A 14,583-nucleotide genomic window follows, 5' to 3' on the forward strand; every position below is an offset into this window, starting at 1 on the left:
TGAGCCCAGGAGTTGGAGGCCAACCTGGGCAACATAGTGAGAACCAGTCTTTTTTATATCTGTTTTTTTTGTTGTTGTTGTTTGTTTGTTTTTGTTTTTTTGAGACGGAGTTTCGCTCTTGTTACCCAGGCTGGAGTGAAATGGCGCAATCTCGGCTCACCGCAACCTCCGCCTCCTGGGTTCAGGCAATTCTCCTGCCCCAGCCTCCTGAGTCGCTGGGACAGGCACGCGCCACCATGCCCAGCTAATTTTTTGTATTTTTAGTAGAGACGGGGTTTCACCATGTTGACCAGGATGGTCTCGATCTTTTGACCTTGTGATCCACCCGCCTCGGCCTCCCACAGTGCTGGGATTACAGGCTTGAGCCATCGCGCCTGGCCTGTTTTTGTTTTTTAAGACAGGAATTTCCCTCTGTTGCCTAGGCTGGAGTGCAGTGGTGCGATCTCAGCTCACTACAACCTCTGCCTCCTGGGTTCAAGTGATTCTCCTGCCTCAGCCTCCCAAGTAGCTGGGATTACAGACGCACATTGCCACACCCGGCTAATTTTTGTATTTTTAGTAGTGACGGGGTTTCACTGTGTTGGCAGGCTGGTCTCAAACTCCTCACCTCAGGTGATCCGCCCACCTCAGCCTCCCAAAGTGCTGAGATTACAGGCATGAGCCACTGCACCCAGGCCCTGTCTTAAAAAATAAAATAATGTTTAAAAATTTAAATGGTAAAAAAACCAAAAAACAAAACTTTCACAGTGTTTGTTAAAACCCATTCTGTTCCCTGTTCTGGGAGTACTGAGGATAGATGCATCTCAGCCAGGGAGAGCCAGCGGTACAGCCCACCCAGAGCCAGTGAGCCCAAGGAAGTGCGGCAATGGTACAGCTCTCAGCCAATGAGTCTCCTGTGCGTTCTGTCTGGTTGCGTGAGTTCCGTGACGCTCTGGCTTCTCTTTTTGCATTTATCTTGGTTCTGGCAAGTAGTTCTGACCCACGAAGGCTGGCTGTAGAAGTTATAGGGCTGGAACTATTTTAGAGAAGCAAAGGGAAAATATGTTGGATTTTAACAGAGACTGAAAGGGCTTGCAAGGAAACAGTCCAAGAAGAGAGAGACTGGCAGGTGGGTGAGGACTGAGGGAGTCCTCTGACTTCATGAAGGAAATCAGAGATGTCACTGCCCCTCAGGGAAACTGACAGGAAGAATTGTGGCTTCGAGTGTGATGTGATTTGACTCTGTGTTCCCACCCAAATCTCAATTGTACTCCCATAATTCCTACATGTTGTGAGAGGTACCTGGTGGGAGGGAATTTGAAACTTGGGGGCGGTTTCCCCTGTACTGTTCTTGTGGTAGTGAATAAGTCTCACAAGATCTGATGGGTTTATCAGGCATTTCCACTTTTGCTTCTTCCTCATTTTTCTCTTGCTGCCACCATGTAAGAAGTGCCTTTCACCTCCTGCTGTGATTCTGAGGCCTCCCCAGCCATGTGGAACTCTAAGTCCAATAAAACTGCTTTTTCTTCCCAGTATCGAGTATGTCTTTATCAGCAGTGTGAAAACGGACTAATACAAAGCATGTCCATGACCTCAGGAGATTTGGAGAGAAAGGAGGAGCAACTGGCAGTGGCTAATGCCCCGAACACCAGCAGGGACTACTCAGAACCGATTTGGCTAATGTTCCGATTTCCAGAAGCGCTAAACAGAATATGCTCTATCTTTGCCAGCAAATACTTTCAGAGTAGCAAGAATTAGTTCAGTCAGTTAACAGGAGTTTAAAGAAGAACAAGCAAGGGGCTGGCACGGTGGCTCACACCTGTAATCCTAGCACTTTGGGAGGCCAAGGCAGGCAGATCACCTGAGGCCTGGAGTTCGAGACCAGCCTGGCCAACATGGTGATGCCCCGTCTGTACTAAAAATACAAAAACTATCCAGGTGTGGTGGTGCACACGTGTAGTCCCAGCTACTTGGGAAACTGAAGCAGGGGAGTCGCTTGAACCTGGGAGGCAGAAGTTGCAGTGAGCTGAGATTGTGCCACTGCACTTCAGCCTGGGGACAGAGTGAGACTCCATCTCAAAACAAACAAACAAAAAAAGCGAGGCATAGAAAAGCTAAGTCTTGGTAGGGACTGGGAAGCTGGAAAGGAAATTTGAAAAAAACACAGGTCACCTGCCACACAGATGGGAGCTGGAGTAGTAGATTTGGGCTCCATATAAAATACATTTTTCATTTAACCACAAACTGAATGACCTTATAAGGTATGATTATTAGAATTATTCAAGCTGTGTTGGTTTGATCAATCCTTAAGGAAGCCATGCAAAAAAGTTATACATGGGCTAGAAGGCTGGCCTAGATCTAGGGTTCTTACCCCTGAGGCCTCAAAGAAAGGTAAAGTCCTGGCTGGGCGTAGTAGCTCACTCCTATAATCCCAGCAGTTTGGGCGGCCAAGGCAGGTGGATCACTTGAGGCCTGGAAGTTAAGACCAGCCTGGCCAACATGGTGAAACCCTGTCTCTACTGAAAATACAAAAAATTAGCTGGGTGTGGTGGTGCACGCCTGTAATCCCAGCTACTCAGGAGGCTGAGGCAGGAGAATTACTTGAACCTGGGAGGTGGAGGTTGCAGTGAGCCGAGATCGTGCCACTGCACTCCAGCCTGGGTGACAGAGCGAGACTCCTTCTCTAAAAAAATAAATAAATAAGTAAAAAGAGGGCAACGAGGAAGCCTTTTACGACGAGTTTGTTAGAGGCAAGTTACTGACTACAGCCTTCACTGCAGGGAGAGGCCCTGGCTTCCACAGGTTTTTTGTTTTTGTTTTGTTTTTCAACCCCTCTCCCCTGCTTCCACCATTTGAGGAGAGAATCATCGAAGAATCTGTGGACATATTTGAAAACCAGCAAGCCTATACACAACACAATTCTACACATTAGGTTCAGTGTCGCACACTCCAGAGTCCGCCCATGGAATCCCTAAATTAAATACCCCTAAGGTTCCTTCCAGCTCCAACAGATAAAACATAGTAACTTCTGATCAAGATGTCTCCAAGGACAGGTAAAAACGAACAAAGCAGCAAAGCCTCAGGATTCTATCTGTAGTCCCTGCGTTCACATGAAACCTTCCTTTCCTCCTCCTCCTGGGCTTTCCATCCAAGGTCCTTGCAACTTACTGTGTCACTGGATTTCATTCCAAAGCAGGACTGAGGGGCTGACATTTACGCATGAGCCTTGAGACTCCACTTCAGGAGAAAGATTAGCTGAAGTTTCAAGACGCCCCCACTCCCACCATTTAGACTTCATGCAAGTAGCACCGACAGTAATACTGCAGGTAAAGGTAGTTCTTGAAAATGGGCTACAGTCAGGTTCAGCGATGCATCGACTCATGGATGCTGCGGGCTGATTCCCTGAGGCTTTATTTAATTTCAGTCCATTCATTTATTTGCTTTCCATTAATCATGAGCAATATCCCCCTGGAATGGTGGTCCTAAGAGGGTTCTTGGAAAAAGAAATTAGAGTCCATTTGATTTTTTAACTTAGTTCTCAAGATTTTCCGGAGAATCATTTCTCGGTAGTGATTTTCTGTTTTCAAAATGGAGAGGGAGGTGCTTCTGGGTGTAAAATGGCTTCCTCAATCCAGCGCTTTGATGGATCAAAGGAGGGAGACAGTAATAGCTGTATTTGGTGACCCGCCTTTGAAGCTCAGGCGATCTCAGCTGAGCACTTAGGGAAAAATACCGATGGAGCAGAATGTTTTTAAAAACAGGGCCCAGGCATTTTTCCCGGCCTGGAAATGCTGCCAGTTTCACTTTTTGCCATCCCTTTGATCACCTTTGGAACAAGCAGGGGCTGTGAAGAAAGCAGTCAGGCTCAGGCACTGCGTCCCTTTCCTTAGAAGTCCGAGTGTTACTGGGAGGTGCTGACCAAATGGCGTCTGTGTGATGGGTGGTGGGGGCCTCCCTTCCTGGGGCCTCTCAGGATGGGAGAGGACAGTGCTTGCGGTGTGAAGGCACTGTGGAAGAGGAACCATGAGCCCACTCTTGGGGCAGAGAGACGACCTGTGAGTCTCTCACACATGGGCAATGAAACTTCCGTATCCTGACGCCCGGGGCTCACCCGCTGCGGGCCCCATTTATCACCCAAGGGTGCAAGGAAAAGACAGAGCACAGCATAGCCAGGCGGGTTCATTTCACAAATGGGACCTGAAAGAAGGAGGTGCTGGGGCTTATATATTTAACAGCCAGGGTCTCACTCTGTCACCCGGGCAGTGGTGCAGACACGGCTCACTGCAGACTTGACCTCCTGGGCTCAAGCAATTCTCCTGCCTCAGCCTCCCGAGTAGCTGGGACTTAACGGTCTGTGCCATCATGCCTGGCTAATTTCTCTCTCTTCTTTCTCTCTCTCTCTCTCTTCCTTCCTTCCTTTTTCTTTCTCTCTCTCTCTCTTTTTTGAGATGGAGTCTCGCTCAATTGCTCAGGCTGGAGTGCAGTGGTGCAATCTCAGCTCACTGCAACTTTTGCCTCCCAGGTTCAAGCAATTCTCGTGCCTCGGCCTCCCGGGTAGCTGGGACTACAGGCGCACAATATCACACTCAGCTAATTTTTGGTATTTTTAGTAGAGACGGGGTTTCCCCGGGTTGCCCAGGCTGGTCTCGAACTCCTGAGCTCAAGTGATCCGCCTGCCTCAGACTCCCAAAGTGCTAGGATTACAAGCATGAGTCACGGAGCCTGGCCTCGGGCTAATTTTTTTTAAATGTTTTTTTTTTTTTGTAGAGACAGGGTCTCGCTATGTTGCCAGGCTGGTCTCAAATTCTTGGCCTCAAGCCATCTTCCTGCCTCAGCCTCCCAGTGCTGGGATTCAGGCCGGAGCCAGCACTGTACTTGGCGAGGTCCCGCGTTCTAAAGCCGCCTTCTCCGGGTTCACTGAGGGTGTGGGGTTGTGCTGGGGACGCCACCCTGAACGCTGCGCTCCCCAGGCCCACCCTGCATCCTTCTCTCCTCTGTGGGAGGCCCTGGCCCCGGCCTCCACCCACGCTTCCCCTCCAGGCCTGTGGCATGGGGCCAGAGTCCCCTGCTTCCCCTTACGGCTGCTGTTAAAGGCAAATCAACAGACCCTTTTACAGCTGCAGTTTTCCTGCTCGTAGGCAGCTGTTAGCAATCAGCCGGCGCGCGCTCCTGCCGGCGCAGCGTTCTCGGGCGTCTTCAGTCGGGCAGCGGTTTCCCGATTTCCGCGCCTCGGAGCCCACCTTTGGCCAAGGGGAACTTCTCCTCCACAAAACCCGGCGTCTTAGTCAGAAACGACAGCCAGCACTTTGGAAGTGATTCAAGCAGAAAAATGCATGCAGCTTTGTTTCTCCCCAGCGGGGAATTATGCTCCGCCAGGGGACGAGGCCGGAGGGAGAAAGTTTCCTGGGAAGCTGAGGCCAGCAGCAGTCTTTCAGGCGGGCGTTCTGGGAGGTAACCAGTACTGGCACCGAGCTTGGCAGCCTCGATGTGGCCGGTGCATGGAGCCGGAGGAACCAGGAGATGCCTGCTGTGGAGAGGAGGCAGCAGCAGAAGGCACCCCCACGTCCCCACGTCCCATGTCCCACGTCCCCACGTCCCATGTCCCACGTCCCCAGCCATAGTGCCTTTCGTCCTGGGCTGAGAACACCCACAGTTAACAAGGGGAAAGTGAAGAGACTTAGGGAACGCAGGCCCAGTGCTCATCTGTGGTACACAGCAGGGATAATGAGAGTGTGACAGGAAAATAGAGACTTCCCAATCCTATATATTTTTTTGAGACGGAGTCTCCCTCTGTCACCCACGCTGGAGTGCAGTGGTGCGATCTTGGTTCATTGCAACCTCTGCCTCCCAGCTCAAGCGATTCTCCTGCCTCAGCCTCTCGAGTAGCTGGGATTACAGGTTCCCGCACCTGGCTATTTTTTGTATTTTTTTTTTTTTTTAGTAGAGACAGAGTTTCACCATGTCGGCCAGGATGGTCTCAAACTCCTGACCTCATGATCCACCCGCCTTGGCCTCCCAAAGTGCTGGGATTACAGGCGCTGGGCCTCCAATCCTGTTTAAAAGGTTGATGGTTTTTATTATCTGATTGTACAGGCTTATTGTGAAAAAATGTGAAAAACCCCGAAGATAAAAATTACTCTTATGTTTACCACTACAGACTGTTACGTTTCCATTTTGGGGTTTTCTTTTCAATCCTTTTTTTCTAAAATGCATGTTGTTGTTTTTTTTCCTCACAGAATCGCATCACACTGTATAATACAGATTTACTTTAATTTTAATTTTTTTTTGAGACAGGGTCTCACTCTGTTGCCCAGGCTGAAGTGCAGTGGCATAATCTCGGCTCACTGCAACCTCCGCCTCACTGGTTCAAGCAATTCTCATGCCTCAGCCTCCCGAGTAGCTGGCATTATAGGCACACCGCCACCACACCCAGATAATTTTTGTATTTTTAGTAGAGATGATGTTTTGCCATGTTTGCTAGGCTGGTCTGGAACTCCTGACCTCAAGTGATCCACCCACCTTGGCCTCCCAAAGTGTTGGGATTATAGGCATGAGCCACCATGCCTGGCCTATTTTTATTTATTTATTTGAGACGGGTTTTGCCCTTGTTGCCCAGGCTAGAGTACAATGGCGCGATCTCAGCTCACCACAACCTCCGCCTCTCGGGTTCAAGCGATTCTCCTGCCTCAGCCTCCTGAGTAGCTGGGCTTACAGGAGCCTGCCACCATGCCCAGCTAATTTTGTATTTTCAGTAGATACGGGTTTTCTCCATGTTGGTCAGGTTGGTCTCAAACTCCCAACCTCAGGTGATCCGCCTGCCTCGGCCTCCGAAAGTGCTGGGATTACAGGTGTGTGCAATCATGCCAAGCCTCTATTTTTATTTTTTGAGACAGGGTCTTGCTCTGTTGCCCAGGCTGGAGTGCAGTGGTGCCATCTCAGCTCACTGCAATCGCCGCCTTCCATGCTCAGGTGATCCTCTCACCTCAGCCTCTGGAGTAGCTGGGATTACAGGCATGCACCAACATGGCCGGCTATCTTTTGTACTGTTTGTAGAGAAGGAGTCTCACTGTGTTGCCCAGGCTGGTCTTGACCTCCTGGGTTCAAGTGATCCTCCCATCTCAGCTTCCCAAAATGCTAGGATTACAGGTGAGAGCCACCACGTCTGGCCTGTAATACAGATTTTAAAAAATAAACCTAGCCAGATGCGGTGGTTCAAACCTGTAATCCCAGTACTTTGGGAGGTCGAGGTGGGCGGATCATTAGGTCAGGAGATGGAGACTATCCTGGCCAACATGGTGAAAACCCCTCTCTACAATAAATAAATGAATGAATAAATAAATAAAAACCTGATTGAACAAATTTGAAATCTTCGGTTTTTTTGTTTTTGTTTTTTTTTTTGAGATGAAGCCTCACTTAGTTGCCCAGGCTGGTGTGCAGTGGTGTGATCTTGGCTAACTGCAACCTCTGCCTTCTGGGTTGGAGCAGTTCTCCTGCCTCAGCCTCCAGATGCGACTACAAGCGTATGCCACCATGCCTGGCTAGTTTTTGTATTTTTTTTTTAGTGGAGATGGGGTTTCACCATGTTGGCCAGGCTGGTCTTGAACTCCTGCTGGGATTACAGGAGTGAGCCAGGACGCCCGGCCTAAATCTCCAGATTTTTTCAAATTAATCTATGTATGCATAGTGGGACAAGCAAGTGCTGTAGTTGAAAGGTTTAAAATAGAATTGGGCGAGGGGGCGCAGAGTCAGGGCGCAGAGTCTGGGCGCGGTGGCTCACGCCTGTAATCCCAGCACTTTGGGAGGCCGAAGCAGGCGGATCACCTGAGGTCAGGAGTTTGAGACCAGCCTGGCCAACATGGTGAAACCCTGTCTCTGCTAAAAATACAAAAACTAGCCGGGCGTGGTGGTGCACGCCTGTAGTCCCAGCTACTCGGGAGGCTGAGGCAGGAGAATTGCTTGAACCTGGGAGGCAGAGGTTGTAGTGAGCCGAGATTGTGTCACTCCACTCCAGCCTGGGCAACAGAGCGAGACTCTGTCTCAATGAAAATAATAAATAATAAAATGGAACAAAGGCTGGGCGTGATGGCTCACAGCACCTCGGAGGGCTGAGGTGGAAGGATCCCGTGAGTCCAGGAGAGACCCCTCCCATCCCCCATGTGCTGCACACACTGTCAAGGCTCGTGGATGGAGAAGACCCCCCAGCTGGACTGATTCAAGTAAAGAGGAAGCTTTATGAGAAAGTGACGAAGGCTGTGAGTATCCAAAGGAAAGAAGGGGAGGATCAGGTCTGTGGGAAACAGGAAGCGGAAGCAGAAAGTTGCCATCTTCTTTCCCCTGAGGTGGGAGGGGCATGGCCTCTGGAGAGCTGCTCACTCTCTTCTTCTTCCCTTTGACGACTTCCACCAGCTCGCTGTGCAGAGTCTAACTTGGTCCGCATGTGACATCTTAGCTCTAATTTTTACCACTGAGGGGCAGGAGTTACTTTTTTCTTGAATGGCATTTAAAATCAACTTTTATTTATTAAGGTGTAATTTATCTTCAGTAAGCTATCTAATGTGTGCGACCCAATGGATTTGACATAATCGACAAGCACATTTCTGTCACCCCTGAAAACAGTCCCTAGAGGTGCAACAATTTTTTCTTTGTACAGATTGCTGGCGTATTGCTTGCTGGTTTTGGGTTAGATGAAGGGAGTTGTCACTTGGTCCACTCACTAAGCAGGGGTCAGGCAAGGAAATGCCTATCTAAACAGTCACCTTCTAGCTATGTTACCTTGGCAGGTTAGTCCCGCTGTGCCTCAGTTTCCCATATGTAGACTGAATCATAATATCCCTCATATTGTTGGTGTGAGGATGAAATTTTAAAATGTGCAACGGAATGTTAAAATCATAGTTGTGGCCGAGCACAGTGGCTCATGCTTGTAATCTCAGAACTTTGGGAGGCTGAGAAGGACTGCTTGGACCCAGGAGTTCAAAACCAGCCTGGTCAACATAGTGAGACCCCGTGTCTACAAACAAAAAAATTAAAATTAGCGAGGTGTGGTGGCATGCAACTCTACAGCTACTGGGGAGGCTGAGGCAGGAGGCTCACTTAAGTCCTGGAAATTGAGGCTGCAGTGAGCCAAGACGGTACCACTGCACTCCAGCCTGGGCAACAGAGAAAGACCCTGTCCCCCCAAAAAAGAAAAAAAATTGAAGTTTTAAGGGGGACTTCAAGATAAAATATGTGAAAAGGAAATGGTCTGTGAAGAGCTCCATGATTTCTGGAAGCTTCAGCTAGGTTAGGGATACAAACGTGGTCAGAGTGTGGAGCGGGAGGAAGCATTTCCTAAGAAGGCTATCCTAGGCCAAGAGCCCATGCTTTCCCCAACTGAGGGGAAGGGACTGACTTATCTCCCTGGAGTTTATTGGTAACCCCTCAACTGGGGGTGTGGTGATCCAGGGTCAGCCCCCTCCTCTTGGAGACGCAAGACTTAACTGCTTTTCGGGGAGCAACTGCAGAGCTGCGTGGGCACTGGCCAACTTCCCAGAGATAGTCAAGATCAGGATGTGTGAGTCCTGTGGACCTGGTGTGGGTGTCCAGTGGGAGAGAGCCGGGTCTTGTTCAATGGGGAGCCCAGCAGCAGGGAGCTGGAGTAAGTGCCTGACCACAAAGAACTGCACAGGGGGCTACCGCAGCAGGTGCCTGCCTGGTTTAAGGGAATGCCTTCTCAGGGGGCCAGCAGGGATCCCCTGAAAAGCTGATAAACGTATCCTGAGGAAGAGCCAGTGCCACATGCCTGCCAGAGCTAGATTAACCGGGTGCCAGTGCAGGGAAGTCCTTTCCTATCCTCCAGAAGCTCCCTCCCTTCACCTTCCCTGAAACTGCCTAGAAAGCAGGACGGGAAGAGGAGAGGCTGAGAAACAGAGGAGAAAGCACCCACTTCCCTTTCCTACTGCAGGCCTCCAGCCCAGGGAGGGAGAAATGTTAATGCTAAATCAAGTTCAGAGATTTGTTTGTTATCATGGACTAGACATTCCAATTACTAAGCTGGAACTGTGAATCTGAGAGTGAACAGGGGAAACTGTCTATCCCAGAAGGAAAGGCCTGTGGAATTTTCTTCCAGTGGTAGGGGAAGGTGTCCCCTCTGAACAAATTTAAAGAGCAGTGGGAGAAAAGTAAATGGTTTGATCACAAGTTGTGTTTGTTCAACGTAAGGTAGATGAGACGTGTTTTCCTGAGTGTCCATTAGTTTAGCAGAGGTGTCATGCATTTCCTCAGTGCTGTCACAAGCCAGGGCCTGGCACCAGTGACCAATGCAGCGAGCCAAGATTGCGGGAGACCCCGAGAAGACCACAGAGGTTCACTGGGCTCGTCCTTAGGGAGTTGCTAACCCTGCCCCAGAGATCTCAGAGGTCATCACAGGCCGTCGGGGCTGGTCCTGCTATCCCGGGCACTACCACCATGGCTGCCCATCCTACGAGGGAATGGACTTGCCACCAGTATAACTGGAATCTAGCAACTGCTCAGGCAAAGGATTGTGGCCCCAGACAAGGAAGACAGGACCATCCCGTGGGTAAAAACACAAGTGCACAGCGAAAAGACAAGCTAAGGAGGAAAAAAATAATTCAGTTGTTAGACAGTGACCTCCGCAGTGTCATCGAATGAGCCTGTGAGATGAGCACTAACTACCACCATTTAAAATATTCCAGGCAACCATTTCTATTTCTGTGATGGTTTCCATCTTTCTTCACGAAATCAAAGAACATTAAGCAGCTAAGGGAGCCTTAGTGATGATGTGCTGCTGCAGTTCTGTTTTTATTTCTTTTTTGAGACAGAGTCTTGCTTTGTTGCCTAGGCTGGAGTGCAGTGGCACAACCTTGGCTCACTGCAACCACTGCCTCCCAGGTTCAAGTGATTCTCCTGCCTCAGCCTCCCGAGTAGCTGGGATTACAGGCACTTGCCACTACACCCGGCTAATTTTTGTATTTTTAGGAGGGATGGGGTTTCACCATGTTGGCCAGGCTGGTCTTGAACTTTTGACCTTGTGATCTGCCCGCCTCGGCCTCCCAAAGTCCTTGGGATTACAGGCGTGAGCCACTGCACTAGGCCTGCAACTGCACTTCTAAAGTTCTTAAGCTCATGGGCTGCTGAGAATCGGATTGGCATATGGACCCACTACCCACAAGAGTGCCTGTGTCTCAGCTTCTGTGCACAATTTCCAGGGCATGACATGTTCCCAGGCATTTTTCAGTCCCTTTGTCCTTACTGACAGCCTGCACCTGTGCCTGATACTCTATGTCCAGCCTTGCTGCAGCTGTGGGGCACGGGCATGTGCTCTAACCCCTAGGCAATGAGATTAGGCTACTGGGAACAATGGAGAAAAGTTTTTCTCGGCCGGGCACGGTGGCTCAAGCCTGTAATCCCAGCACTTTGGGAGGCCGAGGCGGGTGGATCACGAGGCCAAGAGATCGAGACCATCCTGGTCAACATGGTGAAACCCCGTCTCTACTAAAAATACAAAAAATTAGCTGGGCATGGTGGCACGTGCCTGTAATCCCAGCTACTCAGGAGGCTGAGGCAGGAGAATTGCCTGAACCCAGGAGGCGGAGGTTGCGGTGAGCCGAGATCGCACCATTGCACTCCAGCCCGGGTAACAAGAGCGAAGCTCCGTCTCAAAAAAAAAAAAAAAAAAAAAAGTTTTCTTCTCTGGTAGAAGGATGAGGGGGTAACTCTCCTGACTTTGGATGGTGGTGCTAGGTGTCCATTTACCATCTTGCAACCATGAAAAGAAAACCAAGAGAAACATAGAGAAGCAGTATTAGCCAATCCTGCAAACATCCAATTTTTGTTATTTTTATTTAAAAAACAAACAAACAAACTTTGAGACAGTCTTAGTCTATTGCCTCACCGAGGCTGGAGCCCAGTGGCACCATCTTGGCTCACTGCAACCTCTGCCTCCCTGGTTCAAGTGATTCTCCCACCTCAGCCTCCCAAGTAGCTGGGAGTACAGGCATGTACTCCCATGCCTGGCTAAATTCCTGTTTTTTTTTTTTAGCAGACACGGGGTTTCCCCATGTTAGCAAGGCTGGCCTTGAACTCCTGACCGCAGGTGATCCCCCACCTCGGCTTCCCAGAGTTCTGGGATTATATATAGGTGTGAGCCACCGCACCTGGACTAGAGTCAGGTCTCACTGTCACCCAGACTGGTGCAGTGGTGTCATCACAGCTCACTGCAGTGGAACTCCTGGGCTCGTGATGGTGATCCTCTTACCACAGCCTCCCTAGCAGCTGGGACTACAGGCACACGCCACTATGCCTAGCTGCATTTTTATTTTTGTAGAGATAGGGTCTCATTATGTTGCTGTGCTGATCTTAAACTCCTGGCCTTTGGCAATCCTTCTGCCTCGCCTCCCAGTGTTGGGATTACAGGTGTGAGCCACGGTGCCGGCTCCCACTTCTTGAAAAGTGGGTGATGTGTCCTTACTGTTTACGCTGTTATTTGGGCTTTTTTTTTTTTTTTTTTTGGTAGCTGAAAGCAGCACAACTGACACAAATAAGTTCCTCGAAGACCACCCAAAGAGTTCATGGACCCAGTTTAGGAAGCATGACTAGTCTGGTCTCCTCATTCTCCTGTACTCTCTGGTCAGCTTGCCTCTGCCACTAGTTATTAATTGTGGAAAGGTGAAGGCAGGCTGGAATGTGGCTTTCCAAGTCATTCTGTTGTCTCTGAACTCTAGAACTGGGATAAAAGGCAGTCTTCACAAATGGAGAATAACGAGGAAGAAACGTTACACCAGAAAAGACACGTTCTTAACCTGGCAAAATCTCCATCTCTGCTGGGACCTCTGACTTCTCTGAGCCTGTTTCCACATCTGCCTACTTCACATTAGGTTGTCACGAGGAACTGCGCAGGAAAATGCCAAAGTAGGTTCTTGCTGGCGTCTGGTTAATTTCTTCCTGACCACAATCATTCCACAGTATGAAGATGCAGCCTACCACCTCTAAGTGGTTCGAGGAGGCTCAGTTGGCTGCTGCCTTCTTTCACTTTGGCCAGGAGAGCAGTGAGAGCAAAGTGCACCCAGGATACTGAGGCCCTGCCACCGGCCTATTATCAGGGGGAAGAGGCAGGAGCTGGTGTCACCATCTGCTTCTCACCACCCTCCATCAACACCCTGCTGGCTTGACTGCCTGCCGGCTCCATAGCTTGGGTTCTTGCTGGTTCACGGAAACAAAATCCTTTAAAATTGTATTTCTGGAATCTTGTAAAGTGCTAGGCAGACGCAGAGATCACAACTCAAAGCTTTGTTATTGGCTCTAAACCAAAGTTGCCTCTAAACCAAAGTTGCACACTGTCTTATTCAAATCTAAAAAGCCCAGCCTGGTCCCTGGGTGAGTACCACATGGCTAAAATTAGCCTGGCCATCTGCTGAGACAGCAGCTGGGCTATTCTGAGCCCTAGCAGGCCTGCCTGAAGTGGGGCTGGGCCTGGGGGTAAGTGCTGGAGAGGCTGGACACACAGGGAAGGACATGGAGGATGAGGCCACAGAGAGGGAAGGCCAGTGTCATTGTGGTTTCACAGGATACAAAAAGTGCAGGATGGTTTCTGTGTCCTGTTCTCTAGTTTCTCCTGTTACCTGGAGCTTCCTTTTTTGGATTCAGACTGGAGCAAAATCACTCTTTGGGATTTTAGCAATAAGAGCTAAGATTTATGGAGTATTCATTATAGGTCAGGAACCATATGAGGTACTTTACAGGAATCAGCGCACACATTCAAGACAACTCTGAGATCTGGGGGATTCAGAATGGCTTGACTGTTCCTTTTACAGAGTTCATGAGAAAAAGGTTTGGTCGAAAGCACCAGTCATGAGTGAGCCCTGGCTCAGACAACCCCAAGAATACAGGGATTCCCTCCTGCGGGCCCTGACCCCTGCCTTCCTTCATCTCTGGAAAGGACAGAGAGCATTCTCAGAACCTGGAATCCATTGAACTAAAGGGTAAGACCTTTAGGGGTATAAATGTGACTGAGACATTTATAGGTGCCCTGCAAAGAGCTTGAGTGTATGTATAGCCATTGTAACTCATCAGAATCCCTACACTCAGATTGGACTTGTTCTGTGGCTTAAAACTGCAGTGTCTCCACTGGGTGGACTGGCTCATGCCTGTAATCCCAGCACTTTGAGAGGCCAAGGCAGGCGATTCACTCAAAGCCAGGAGTTTGAGACCAGCCTGGCCAACATGGTGAAACCCCGTCTCTACTAAAAATACAAAAATTAGTGGTACGCACTTGTAATACCAGCTACTTGGGAGGCTGAGGTGGGAGAATCCCTTGACCCTGGGAGGTGGAGGTCGCAGCGAACCAAGATTGTGCCACTGCATTTCAACTTGGCCTGGGTGACAAAATGAGACTCTGTCTTAAAAAAATAAAAAGACCCCAACCCCAAAAAACCAACCAAAAAACCCAAAAACCTCCAGTGTCTCTGCCCCCGTTAGCTGGGTGCTTTGATCTTTATTTCTATAATTGGTCATGAAGCCACAGCTGACATCTGTGACTTTCCTTCTAGTACCCATTCCTTATTTCCTTTGCCCTCAGCCAGAACCTCAGTTGATTAAAGTGACCCAAGG

Source organism: Sapajus apella, unplaced genomic scaffold (assembly GCF_009761245.1).
Source record: "Sapajus apella isolate SASKATOON/1434 unplaced genomic scaffold, GSC_monkey_1.0 scaffold22, whole genome shotgun sequence".
Taxonomy (NCBI): Eukaryota; Metazoa; Chordata; class Mammalia; order Primates; family Cebidae; genus Sapajus; species Sapajus apella.